Source organism: Sander vitreus, chromosome 16 (genome assembly GCF_031162955.1).
Source record: "Sander vitreus isolate 19-12246 chromosome 16, sanVit1, whole genome shotgun sequence".
In the NCBI taxonomy this organism is placed as follows: Eukaryota; Metazoa; Chordata; class Actinopteri; order Perciformes; family Percidae; genus Sander; species Sander vitreus.
The window spans coordinates 29027080-29042746 of record NC_135870.1 but is presented as its reverse complement, the minus strand read 5'-3'; positions in this window follow the sequence as shown (position 1 = coordinate 29042746).

The window sequence follows — 15667 nt, the reverse complement described above, 5'->3', positions numbered from 1 at the left end:
ACATGGAAAAGATGGCCCTATTCAAACATACTGGTGAGAATAGTTGCCCTTGTACACTTGATTATTTTTCCAAATTCGAATGATCATGTTTTAATTAGTTATATCCCTTCTCCCTTTCTCTTTTTAATTGCACACAGGGCTGCTGGAAGTCTTTCACAGTGCACTTCTGAAATACCTCCCCAAACACCAGACATTCTCATTCCAGGAATGAGGGAGAGATGTCACCTTGCCATCCTGGAGCACAGTGAGACTATTGTCAAGAGGAAGCAGGACACAACCAAGACAGGTGTGTTATCATGTGTTGTCAGAGTAGTATAATATGCAAAATTAGAATGTTCACAGCTAAGGGAACGATCAGACAGGACGGTGCAGTGAGGTGCGCCTTTTTTGTGTTGTTTCGTATTGGCAGGAAGCGTTTTGTGCGTTGCTTATGTGCACATAAGGGAAAAAAGTCTAGCAAAGTCAAATTTTAGTTCAGATTTTATGTTTAATTATATTTCCTATCCTTTACAAGACAAACACGGTTTCACCAAGTCTCCTGCAAGCGATCCAAGCAGTGGGTCTTGAAGAAAATCTTCACACCACACACCACCCAGTTTGTAGACACACTCATCCAGAGGGTCACGGACAGAAGACGCAACCCAAACATTCAGTTCAAGGTGCCAACCTCCTCACTTGCCCTGCCAACATTGCACCTGTGCCTAAATCATCAAAGGAGGTTGCCACGACTTCTTTCCAATGCCGCTTCTGAGACCGACACCTTCCCATAGCACCTTCTCATTCATGGCACCTACTTCAAATTCCCTCTACTACTCTTCAGTACTCTAGTTGTGTCAAATCAGATTCTGCCACCGCTGTTTATTATTCATTATTTATTTTTAGCTTGCGTTGTTTTTATATTGTGCAGGACATTTTTAGATGTATCTCTTTGTTTATTTTAATATGTACCCTTGACTATGGTGGCACAATATTTTTCCATTGTGAACATTTCTTCACCTTACCCTGTACTCCTGTGTACACCAAAGTTCTACATTATAGACTTGTGGAAGGAGGCTGAATGGTTACTGTCACTGTGATTTTGTTTAGTTAGTAGTAGCTCTGTATATGAAGTGCTTTCCTCCAATTGAAATCACTATTTCTCTAGGCTAATACATACTCTAATGGAGCAACACTAAGGACTATATCACAAACCACAACCAATGTGAGTTTGAACTTTTAATTAAAAAACAATATGAACAATTTCACACTCATAGCTCATCCAGAGCTTCAGCAGTTTCTTTATAGCCGCAGTATTGTCTGTCAGGAGCTGGATATATCTGTCTGATGTCCTGAACAACACAGGCAGGCAAAACAAGACAATAGCCTTTCCCAAGTCTCTCGCCTTGCAGGACCCATTCCACGAAGTGACGGTAGGCGATATTGTCTACAAAACAGTAAGCACAATGTTAGCGACGCAAGCTATTTGCACCTACAGTAGCCTAGCATAGATGTAAATATAACAATGATAGCTCAGCTGACGTTACGTGGGAAGAGCGTTGTGATAATGTCGGGTCTCCAAACTCTGTACGTGATGTGTTAGTAACAGAAAGAAAAACAAACAAATACTCACTTTATACCCAGGCATCTGTTTGTCCCTGCGGGCTTTGGCTGGCATTTCCAATTCACCTTTGGGATCCTGAAATAGATTTCCAGGACCAAAATCCCCTTCTGCCATATCATCTTCAAAACTACCTTCCGCCATCGTGGTTACCCTACTACTCCGCTTTCTCCACAGAGCAAGCGCCTGTTAGCTTAGCTTCAACAAAAAGATGGCTGACACTATTTGTACATTTTGGGAGTGAGGTCCCACCCCCTATGGGTGGGTTGAAAACATGCGGAACTAGCTCCTACTACTGGCTGTAGTCATGGGCGTCAGTTTGGTTTGAAATGTGCTGGGGACAGAGACGCATTCGGAAGTACATTTCCAGAAGTGCTGGGTACAATGATGCATACATTTTTTTCATTTCTTTCATGTTTTGAAAGACGCTGTCCTGTAGCTTACTAATGAATAAAAACATGGTTTAATGTACGTAAACAATAATCAATGATTACCAAATTTCTCTCTCATATTGCTCCTCATAACCACTGAAAACTGTCAAAAAATCTAACCCAAAGTCTAATTATTATGGACGTTATCTGACATTAAGCTTTTCTGCTTCATTAGAGCCTATGTAAGGAAAAAGCTTAACGTGGTTTAATGTACCTAAACAACGATCAAACATCACCAAATTTCTCTCTCATATTGCTCCTCATAACCACTGAAAACCGTCAAAAAATCGAACCCAAAGTCCAATTATTATGGACGTTATCTGACATTATGCGTTTCTGCTTCACATTTTCAGCAGGGCAGCGGAGCGGCTGTGGGTTGACTCCCACGGTTCTCATGGGCTTTATAAGTCATAACGTGAAAAGGCTTAACGTGGTTTAATGTACCTAAACAATCATCACCAATCATTTGTGGTTTGATTTTTTTACAGTTTTCAGTGGTTATGAGGAGCAACATGAGAGAGAAATTTGGTAATCATTGATCATTGTTTAGGTACAAGCTTTTTCCTCGCCATAGACGCCAATGAAAAAGACAACGCTAATGGGCTAAACAGGCTTAAGTGTTCATTACAAGATATGGCCATGAGAAATTTGGTTTTGATTGATCGTTGTTTAGGTACATTAAACCACGTTAAGCTTTTTTTCACGTTAAGCAGAATGTCCGACAGGCAACGTTGTCAACAGAGAAGCGTGCAGCCAGCGCAGCAGCAGAGCGACTATGTCTGTGCCTGCCCTGTGGGGATAGAGATTGTTGTGGATTTTTTGGCATCTGTCGCTCAAGAATTATATGTGTTATGGACTTTATTTTTTTTAACTAAATTGAGCTTGAGGTTTTCAAAAAAAGTGGTGGGTACAAAATGATTCATGACGAAATCTACGCCTATGGCTGTAGTCTCTAGCCTCTGGGCAAAAAAATCCTCCAGTGATGCAAAATGGCAATTTTGTCTCAGGGGGACATGAAGGAGGGAAGCACAGTCATTCGAAAATACTACCTGGTTTCTTCTGATACAAAGCTTAATGCTAATCAGTGAAGTATCCCTTTAATAATCAACTGAAGTACTATATCTCATGTAATTCAATTCTTAACCCTTTGCAATCTGGAGTTAGGTCGAATCATAGTACCATCACTACGGTCAGCAAAGTCACAAATTACATTCTAAATGCCTTAGATAGGAAGATGCACTGTGCTGCCTCATTTGTTGATCTCTCTAAGGCTTTTGATACAGTTGAACACAACTTACTCCTACAAATACTTTTTAATATTGGTATGGATAGCACTGCCCTTAAATTATTCCAGAGCTATCTTGATGGAAGTGTGTGAAAACTGTGAACTTTAAATCTGATGTGTTAACCATCTCAAAGGGTGTACCGCAAGGGTTGATTCTGGGTACAGTCCTTTTTAGCTTATACATAAATGATATTACTTTTGTGTTAAAAACAGGTGATGAATCACATGAACCTTCAAACACCAAGGGCGCAGCATGGGGAGTAATTCGGGGTTCAGGGTCTTGCCCAAGGACACTTTGAAATGTAGACTGCAGAGATCGAACCACCGACCTTCCTATTTCGTAGACAACGGCTCTACCAACTGAGCCGCCCAATGAATCATGTCATTCAAACCGATACAAAGCTCTTCAAGATGCAGCCAATTTACCTCTGATTTAGTTGCTTTCCACAAGTGCTCTATCTTTCTACATTTTCCTCATGAACTAAATTAACCTCCATTGTGCTGGTTCTTAGTGAATCTCAGAGACAGATTTCTTAAAACCTCAACAAATAAAAATATTTGCATTTACGCTTGTGTGTGTTCAGATTGCCAAGTGTTGCTTTAATGCTTTCTGCAGCAGCTGCTCTGACCTCCGTTAGCTTAAGTCTCAAACTCACAGTCTGTAATTACATTTTTAACTTCTACCAGATTAACACACACACACACACACACACACACACACACACACACACACTCACTCACACACACACACACACACACACACTCAGACAGTATGCCCTGGGGAACAGCACTGCCCCTCCTTAAGCCGCTAAGCTACTTTTAATCATCTTTACAATTGTCAAGACCAGCAATTATGATGGAGGGAAGATGGTTATTTTAGAGGTAGTTAACACTTGTTCACCTCCTACTGGGAGGACTGGGAGGGAGGATAAGAGAGATGTAGGAACAGAAAGAGGGGGAGTCAAACATACAGATACAAAGAGGCAGTTTCTATCTTCTCACTGAAGCTTGTGGGGGGTTTGTTCTATGCAGGTAATTTACATTCTCAGTTCTGATTGGACAGTTGTTTTGCCACGAAAGTGGTGTGCAAAAAAAGTAGTCAATTTCCAAAGTCATGTGTTTCCACGCATTGTTTGTCTTATTCAATTCTGGTAGTTTGTTAAAGGTCTATTGTAGAGAATCAAGAAATTGTTCACTAGGATGATTATCCTTTACGTAGTTGAGTGGAGCAGAACACAACCATGCTTACACTATGTGTCACATCGGCAGTTCCCTGTCAACTGCCTGAACAGCATTAAAACATGGACGTCATCCAACCTACTCAAAGTAAACAACACAACAGCGATCATGGTTATTGCTTCCAAGGCGCTGCTCCTGAAGGTTGGAGTTCTTCTCGTTGATGTGGACAGCTGCTCCATTTGCCCATCCCCGGAAGTTTGCAACCTGTGTGTTGTTCTGGGCTGCACCTTTTCATTCCAGTCATACATCAAATCCCTCACCAAATCTGCTCTCTACTAATATCGGTTATCATTTTATTAAGTACTAATAATCGGTATCGGCCTATAAAAACCAGTATCGGTCGATCCCTACTTTCTACCATCTCAAAAACATCTCCAGACTCTGGTCATCACTCACAGACTTTGAAGCAGAGACCCTCACCCAGGCCTTCATCACCACCCGTCTGGATTACTGCAATGGAGTCCTGTTAGGGGTACCTAGCAAAGCCTAACCTGGCTAGAGCAAACCCCACTGTGAAATAACGGTTAATTCCGACTTGTCGCCTTGGAACGCAGTCAACTAAGGTGTGACCCCATTCCCGAGCTCCAGCTTCCAACTTCCGAGGTAAATGGAACGCAGCATCAATCCGTGCAACTGCGAGCACTATGCTAGACTCCCAGGAGTCTTTAAGATCTGGCTCTCTCTCCTTTCTCCTGGCACCCAATTCTGTTTGGTTGGCTCTAGCCTTGTTACTAGTTTAGTTTTAACACTGTACAACACCTTTCATTAATCTAACCCCTTATCCATCTGCCAACCGACTGATAACCCTGATTAACATTCCATTTAGTATGCTTTTCGTGCATGTTCAGTAATAAATGTTTTAGCTTTCGCTTGAAAACAGATGCAGATTAAAAGGTCAATACTAGGGGAGATGGGTTCTAGTTTATGAGGACACCCACCAGCCAACTCATGTTATACATACAGTACACACTGTGTGAAAGTCAGAGTCACAGCAGGTGGGCCTGTCAGCAAGAAGAAGACACACACACACACACACACACACACACACACACACACACACACACAGAGAGTCTCATTCTCTCACTCTGTCTGTCAGTGTCAGTCACACTAATAGGGTGCTGTCAGAGCGTCCGAGCATGAGACAGACAGAAAGAAAAAGGGGGAGAGAGAGAGGAAGTGGATGAGTGTGGTGTCCCTCTGTTGTTTACCTGATTGATTTTTGCAAACAGACCCCCCCCCCCCACACACACACACACACACACACACACACACACATACTCCAACCACCCACACACACACACACACACACACACACACACACACACACACACAGAGAGAGTATGTGTACCTGGTCCTCTGGGCTCAGTGTCTTCAGATGCTGACTGTTACAAGTTTAATGAAGATAAATCTGGCTGAACTGATAAGCTCCGCCCCCGTCTCTCCTGAGAGACCCCTGCTGCTGCCCCTTGGATTTATTTGTATTATCATCGCCTGACAATAGTAATTCTCAAATAATACTCAGATGACAGATTTGAAGTAGAATAACAAACATTACTTGGTAATGGTATCAAAGCAGATAGTTTTGGTTTTATTTGAGACATAGACATGAGACCCATATTTCAGTTTTAGGAATGAGAAACACTAATTAAATTATTAAAAATGATCTCACATGTATTCAGCTGAAAGAGTCTGTGCAGCTGCCCTTGGAATTGGTATTCACAGTCACAACTGTGTGTGTGTGTGTGTGTCTGTCCCTGTCTTGTAACCCGTCACATCATCTGTTCGTTAACCTGAGGCCTCGACTACCAGAGGCGACATCCCGACACAACACTGTAATGAGTCACTTCCTGTCTACAAAACATATTTCACTGCTGCAACACCTGCTTTCTCTCACACACACACACACACACACACCCCTATATTAACATTGGACTATCAGGCTACACCGACCAAGTGTGGAATTCTATTTCTGGTCATTTAAAAAATACGAAAATAGAAAAGAACATTTACTTTTAAGATCTTTTTTATAATATTGCTGAAAATAGGATTTTTTATGTTTTTTAAAGAAATTGCCAAGAGGGCACTTGCATCCCTAAGCGATGTCTGCATATTAAAGAGGGGACCTCCATATACTGAAGTAAAACTGTCTCTACCCAGTCTTTCAATGATTGTTTGTTTACAGCAAATACTTTTTTCATTTCAAAGATTGATAATTCAACTTTATTCAAACAATTCATATTAAACTTTATTATTATTATTATTATTATTATTATTATTATTATTATTATATTACTAAATATTAAGAAATAATCAGGCCACTTAAATAGAGAATAAATAATGTTTTATCTGCAAATCAGAAGTAACTTGACTGCATGCACTACTATTTATATATATATATTAGAGATGCACCGATTGCAATTTTCTAGGCCGATTCCGATTTCCGATTTTCTTCATCTAAAGTGCAATGTTAGAACCATTTCCTTCTTTTCACATCCAATATCAAACTAAAAAAATGTGATTTGGTTTTTTGGTGTCGTCCCTCCACGCCCTACTTTTTCCTTGCAGGTGTTGCATATTGCAAACTTGTTATCTCCTGCACACACGCTGAAGAATTTCCAAACAGCTGACATGTTGCAGGTTAATTCACGAGGTTCCCTACATGTGCGAGAACAGCGCGGACACGCACTTCACACCGCGAGAGGGTACGCGCGACACACAGCGGAAAAGTTGAGAGAAAGGAAAAAGAGACTGTGCTGTCGCGTCCGTGTGTGCGTGCGTCCTTGAAAACTGTAACACGTATAACTTATGTTGTCCGTTAATTGTAGCATTTACCGGCATAAAATTGGCATATGTCAAACTGAGCTGCCGGTCGCCAGTCATGGCCGAGCACGTGAAAACCGGCCAATTCCGGTCACCGGCCGGTCTATCGGTGCATCTCTAATATATATATATATATATATATATATATATATATATATATATATACACACACACACACACACACACACACACACACACACAGTTGTGTTCAGAATAATAGCAGTCCAACATCACTAACCTCATAAATCTTTTTTTGTTGGTAGAAGTGATATTTCTACATGGCAAATAATTTACTAGTATTGTAGAGTTATAGAAAACCAACAGACCCAACAAACCCAAGTGTTGTGTTCAATTAGTGTGGTGATTGATTCTGTGAAGAAACAGGTGTCAATTATGGCCCATATTTAAGGAAGGAAGGAAGCAAATATTGTGCATGCTGGTTATAGTGCATTTCACACTGAAATACTCTGCAAAATGGGTCGTTCCAGACACTGCTCTGAGGAACAGCGGACTTTGATTAAAAAGTTGATTGAAGAGGGGAAAACATATAAAGAAGTGCAGAAAATGATGGGCTGCTCAGCCAAAATTATTTCAAATGCCTTGAAATGGCATCCAAAGCCTGAACGACGAAAAGACGGTCAACTACCATTCGAATGGATCGAAGAACAGCCAAAATGGCAAAGGCTCAACCAATGATCAGCTCCAGGAAAATCAAAGAAGACTTAAAGTTACCTGTAAGTACTGTTACGATCAGAAGAAGGCTATGTGAATCAAAGCTATCAGCTAGAAGCCCCCACAAAGTCCCATTGCTGAAAAAAAGACATGTACTGAATAGGTTGAAATTTGCCAAAGGACACATTGACTGGCCAAAGGAGAAATAGTGCAACATTCTGTGGACTGATGAGAGCAAAATTGTTCTTTTTGGGTCTACAGGCCGGAGACAGTTTGTCTGACGAGCCCCATGCACTGAATTCAAGCCACAGTACACTGTGAAGACAGTAAAGCATGGTGGTGCAAAAATCATGTTATGGGGATGTTTCTCATACTGTGGTGTTGGGCCTATTTATCGCATACCAGGGATCATGGATCAGTTTCAATACATCAAAATACTTTAAGAGGTCATGTTGCCTTATGCTGAAGAGGAAATGCCTTTGAAATGGGTCTTTCAACAAGACAATGACCCAAAACACACCAGTAAGCGAGCAAAGTCTTGGTTCCCGATGAATAAGATTGATGTTATGGAGTGGCCAGCCCAATCCCCAGACCTCAATCCCATAGAAAAGTTGTGGGGTGACATCAAAAATGGCAAAACCCAGTAATGCAGAGGAATTATGTAATATAGTTCAATCGTCCTGGGCTGGAATACCTGTTCACAGGTGCCAGAAGTTGGTTGACTCAGTGCAACACAGATGTGAAGCAGTTCTCAGAAATAATGGTTATGCAACTAAATATTAGTGCAGTGATTCAAAGTAAAGCAAACCCTTGAGACATTTTTCAGTTCATACAGTAAATGTTTGAGTTTGTAAAGAAAAATGCAAATACTGCTAAACAGCCTAATATTCCTTTTTCTTCACTTTCTGTAAAGGTATAACACAAACTTGATCAATTTTGGACATGTTTTGATTTGGAATTGAATGTGCAGTGTTCCCAATGCATTGCTATTATGGAATTAAAAGCTATTTTAAGGATTCTGAGCATTATTCACTTTTTTTTAAATGCACTGCTATTTGGTTGATACGCCTCTTCAACATTGCGTGGAAGTCTGGGACGGTGCCTAAGGAGTGGCAGACCGGGGTGGTGGTTCCCCTGTTCAAAAAGGGGGACCAGAGGGTGTGTGCCAATCACACCGCCTTGAGATTTGTGATATGACCGGCTGGCCTGCATTATCAGCCAGGCAGAGCGCCTCTTCAACCCCTGTACTCAGTAGGACACAGCCGTGGACAGCTGCAAAAGGGAGAATGAGCAACAAAATGCCTTCCTTAAATATCTTATGGAAACTTTGCTTCTTTTGAATATGTGGCTCTTCAGCTAAGGTCCCCGTCTCAACCTATATTTCTAATTATCTACAGGCCACCTAAATACTGTGCATCCTTCTTTGACGACTTTAGTGAACTGCTGTCTATAATCTGTATTAACTTTGACTGTGTAGTTATTGCTGGTGATTTCAACATTCATGTTGACAACCCCCAGGATAGCGGTACCAAAGAACTGTGTTGTATTTTTGAGAACTATGGACTGACTCAGCATGTGACGGAGCACACACACAACAAGGGGCACACTCTGGACTTGATTATCTCGAAGGGTTTGGGTGACTGATGCTGCTCTCTCTGATCATTCCTGTGTTTTCTTTAATGGCACTATCTCTGTGCACAAAAGTGTCCAAACAAAGTTAATAAGAAAACGGTATATCACTGACAACACCAGTGAAACATTCATTCAGCTTTTCTCGTCCACACCCACCCTCTCAAGGGTCTCAGTCACTGAGCTTGTAGACAATTTCAATTGTAAAATTACAAATGTTATTGATGCCATTGCTCCCACTAAGGTCAAAGCTGTCTCTGGTAAGAAAAGATCTCCATGGAGAAATGTTATATTGGTAAGAACAGAAAAAAGAGAGTGTCGAAAAGCAGAACGCAGGTGGCGAAAAACTAATCTCCAGGTCCACTACAACACCTATAAAGAGAGACTTCGCATTTATAATTTGGAACTGATGAATGCAAGGCGGTCCTTCTTCTCGGACATTATTGCCAAAATCAATAACTCGCGTGCTTTGTTTGCTACTGTCGATAGGTTAACAAACCCTCCAGTACCAGTAGCATCTGAACTTTTATCCACCAAGGCCTGCAATGATTTTGCCACCTTCTTCAAAGACAAAATTCAGAAAATTAGACAAACAATCAGTGCTTCCATAACGAGTACAGGGTATGTGTTGTCACAGTGTCCAGGCAAAACAAATTCCAATATGACCCAATTTCATATGATTAACCGTAAAAACCTGGAGGACATTATACAACATCTGAAAACCTCCTCCTGCTGCCTTGATATTCTACCAATGGGCCTTTTCAAAAATGTTTTGAATTGTTTGGCTACAGATCTTCTACAGATTGTAAACACGTCTCTTCTCTCAGGTATCTTTCCACAGGCCCTGAAAACTGCAGTCATTAAGCCACTCTTAAAAAGAACAATCTAGACACGTCACTAATGAGCAACTATAGGCCGATATGAAACCTTCCATTTTTAAGTAAAAAAATTGAAAAAACGGTTTCTCAACAACTCAACCTTTTCTTGTCACTAAACAACAGTTTTGATGCCTTCCAGTCGGGTTTTCGGCCACACCACAGCACTGAGACAGCTCTTGTTAAAGTGTTTAATGACATCCCCTTAAACACAGATAGTGGCAAAATTTCAGTCTTGGTATTACTTGATCTCAGTGCTGCATTTGATACGGTCGATCATGACATATTACTAGACCGATTAGAAAACTGGGTTGGCATTTCTGGCTCAGTACTAAAGTGGTTTGAGTCTTATTTAAAGAATAGGGACTACTTTGTGTCTATAGGGAATTATACATCTGAGCATACAAATATGACGTGCGGAGTTCCCCAAGGCTCCGTTCTGGGGCCTCTCCTGTTTAACATCTACATGCTTCCACTGGCTCAAATTATGGAAAACAATAAAATAAGTTACCATAGTTATGCGGATGACACACAAATTTATATAACCTTATCGCCAGGGGACTATAGTCCAATACAACAACTGACTAAGTGCATTGAGCAAATTAACGACTGGATGTGTCAGAACTTTCTTAAATTAAATGATGAAAAAACTGAGGTGGTTGTTTTTGGAGCAAAGGAGGAACGATTAAAAGTCAGCACTCAGCTTCAAACGATAATGTTAAAAACAACAGACAAAGCCAGAAATCTTGGTGTAGTCATGGACTCAGACCTGAATTTTAACAGCCACATTAAGACAATTACAAAGTCAGCCTATTACCACCTTAAAAATATATCAAGGGTTAAAGGAATTATGTCTCTTGGAAAAACTTGTCCATGCTTTTATCTTCAGTAGACTTGACTACTGTAACGGTGTCTTTACAGGTCTCCCTAAAAAATCAATCAGACAGCTGCAGCTGATTCAGAACGCTGCTGCTCGAGTCCTCACTAAGACCAAGAGAGTGGATCACATCACTCCAGTTCTGAAGTCTCTACACTGGCTTCCAGTGCCTCAAATAATTGATTTCAAAATACTTTTGCTGGTTTATAAATCACTAAACAGTTTAGGGCCAAAATACATTTCTGATCTGCTACTACACTATGAACCACCCAGACCTCTCAGGTCATCTGGGACAGGTCTGCTTGTTGTCCCCAGAACTCAGAACTAAACAGGGGGAAGCAGCGTTTAGTTTTTATGCTCCACATATCTGGAACAAACTCCCAGAAAACTGCAGGTCTGCTGCAACTCTGTTCTTTTAAATCAAGGCTGAAGACCTATCTTTTTGATGTTGCCTTTCTTTAAATAACTGTTAATTTCTTATACTGAAGCTGCGTTGTTGATACTGTATAACAATCTATATAAGCATATAAAGAGACATTCCTATTTTATCTGCTTTTATATATTTAACTGTTTTAACTGCTCTTTAATGTTTAATTTCTTATACTGCACTGTAACTTTTATACAAATAAAGCTGCCTTGCCTTGCCCCTGGGCGCCTCCCTAGGGAGGTGTTCCAGGCACGTCCAGCTGGGAGGAGGCCTCGGGGAAGACCCAGGACTAGGTGGAGGGATTATATCTCCAACCTGGCCTGGGAACACCTCGGGATCCCCCAGTCAGAGCTGGTTAATGTGGCTCGGGAAAGGGAAATTTGGGGTCCCCTGCTGGAGCTTCGACCCCCGCGACCCGATACCGGATAAGCGGATGAAGATGGATGGATGGATCCTATTATTCTGAACACAACTGTGTGTGTGTGTGTGTGTATGTATATATATATGCATGTATGTATGTATGTATGTATGTATGTATATATATATATAAGTCAAATCTTGACTGCAAACCCGGCGTTAGGAAGATTGATTAACTTGTTTTCAACACAAAAATGAAGATAGCAAATGGATGCAATGCCGCAGAGATTTTCCCTGGACTTTTTCACAACTGCCTCGTGGCAGTGAAAGAAGTTGCCAAACATATTTCCAAAAACAAGTTGGAAATGGCTCATTACTTGTGTTCAGAAACTTTACAAGCAGAGCATCTTTTGCAACCACTTGCCGTGTTGACTACTTTGCCCATTTCATCACCCCTCTCTGTGAATACAGTCTGAGCGAACTGATTAAAAACAAGGATTTTCCTGAGAGACAAAGCCTGACCGAGCATTGAAGGCTGGGGATATGCCAGGAGTTATTGCTAGGACTTAAAGGAGAACTCAGAGTACTGTCGATAGGAAAAAAATGCCTGCGATAAAGATCACCGCATTTGCAGCGAACATTTTGAGAAGGATGACTACACAGACAGAACACAACAGGGCCGGCTGAAGAAAAATGCCATTCTGAGGACGAAGACTGCTGCAACCACTGTGGAGGTAATGTTATACTGTATTCATACCTTCATTTAGCTTCCTTTTGGGCAGACACGGCTTGAAAAGGGATGTGCAACAACACCATTTTTTGTAGGACAATGGGATTGTTAGAGTCTTATTGGCAAAATTATAATTCTCTGACCAGCTTCTAGGTCTTCAATTATATTTGTGTTGGACTAATTTTTATGAGAATACGATGGACTTGCTAGAGAGTAAAAAGTTTGGGGGAGGGTGCAGTTTTGGGGGTGGGGGAGAGGGAGGTGTGTGATGATCATACAGGCTATGACCTCTCTGGGAAAATACTGTCCGACTGACCACACATACTAAATGATAGATATACAAGATATACATACAAATTGTCAATGTTACTGTGTTATGCAGTTGAATAAAGCTAGTATTTTATTACTACTTCCTACTTATTCAGGAGACTGGGGCTTCTGGTGTGTCCCTGAGTGAATCAGAATTTGCTGCAGTGCAGGTAGTGAATCCGGATCAAGCAGGTCTGGTCAGTCCTCCTGCTTGACCCTACTTCTCTCTAGTCCAGAGCCATCATCTGTAAGACCTCGCACAAAGCCTTCACTAACTGGGACATATATAGCATGACCTCCTTCATGGGGACAATCAGTAGTAAGCCTTGCAATGATCAAAGCTTTTGACGCGGTCCATTTGGTCAGTCAGGACAGAAGACATCAACTTCTCTCATTTGAGGTGGTTTATTATAGGTGGAATAATAATAGTAACTTGTATACAAGGAATAAAACAAAAGATTACATGACACACACCAATGTGGACCACCCTACTTCACCCTGGGGGCTCCGCAGAATGGCCCATACTTCCTAGTACAGACAGTTGATAGTCTATTCTAGTCCGGGGTGTCTCCTCCTCCCTGGTTGGTTGGGGTCAGAATCCTTTACTTCAGCTATAAACATATAGTTCCCCTGTGACCCCTCACCTAGTTAAGAGATGTTGGCCTACAAAATGTGGCAACCCCCTCAATTTACGGCGAAATTCTTTTCTACTCTGAGAGTGACTGTTTGACTCCCTTCACTACTCTCCCTCTCAACCTAAACAGATTTCAGAATACATTATAAATGATTGTTTAATCAGGGCCTTGGGGTATCCTTAGCATGTTTACTTTTCTTTTATTTCTTCACACTTTTTACAAATTTCCAATCACCTTTGCCATCACTAGAGTGTCATATTATTATTTTGTAATTTCAAGGACCAGGTGGCCACCGCACCACCTTTGGCTGTCCCCTACACAGCCAGTGGAGATGTGTCACAAGTGAGTTGAATGGCTTTTCTTTTATGTCTCTATACTACTGTTAGATTTTTCGTGATAATGCTTATTGTGTACTAAAATACATGTAATTGTATTTAGACCTCACAATATCAGGTATTCTTTCAACAACAACTACATCGTAAATTTCACATACAATAGGATGATGAAGAACATTCTGCAGTGTTGGATATGAGCACGAGCTTTGGGGAAATGCTTTGATCCGACACAAGTTTTGCACCATCTAGCGACACCCCACCATCAAGCTCTGGTTCAGGTTCTGGCTCTGGAAATGAACTGGAAAACGAAAGGAAGTGACTGAATGAATCCAGACTATTAGAACTGTTCAATTCAGGAACCACCCATACTACCATATTGGACTGGGCTGAGCTTCTTCATACCCCAGTTCCAAAGAAAACTCAATATTATTCAATGCAATATGTCTACCTAGTCATCAATCATTCAACAAGCGTACAGAGATCAACACGAGAAAGTAATTGAACGTCTCGTGCAACTTTGTGCCTCAGGGAAGAAAGTAGAGCTCTATGGTGAAGCTAGAAGTGACAGTCCAGGTAAGCATTTTGCTTGAACTGTAAATCCTAACTACAGGAGTTATACTATATAATGAGGCATGGCAACCCTACAACGTAGTTACCTATTCATCGTTTTTTTCTCACAACAGGTTTCAGTAGCAAATATTGTACGTATTCATTTCAAGATGTTGCCACAAAAGAGATCATTCATTTCGAATTGGTTCAGGTAAATCATCAACTATGTTACGTAACACCAAATTACATTGATTATGTTAAGTGTTTTCAAGACACACTCTTAGAAATGAAGCATGGGCGTAGTTTAATTTAAATACTGGTTTTATGGTAAAATTACAAAAAGTATTATGTTTATACAGTAAAAATAAGCAAGTTTCATTGCATTAAATTAATAGTATAATATTTCAAGTCAAGAAAATGTCACAGATTCAAACCAATGTAACCAGAACATTTTAAACCTACTAGCGGTTGAAGATTGTCCCAAAGCGCTTTCTGTATTTTTGACAACAGATGTTTTTTGCGCTTAACCGTATACTTTGTTGATAGTTTAAAACGATTTCTTGCTAGCTTAATTCACACAGAATTACTAGCCTGTATCCTTGTCATAGTAAGTGTTAGAAGTGGTCATTAAATTACCGAAATATTGAGCCTTCTGTGTAGTTATTTTAGTTTTGTTTTAATTTAGCTTTAAACATTGTGCTTTATTTTTTTATTGAAATATTTAACATTAGCCTAACATAACACATGGCATAGCCATGTTCTTTTTTAATGTTCTTTTAGCTCCAGTAGGCTACAGTATTAAACTAGTTGCTGCTGTCTGTTACTGTAACCATGTTAAATACTCTGGGTGTGGGAATGCTACAATGCAGAACCTGTGCAGAACTCTGCCACGTTCTCTGT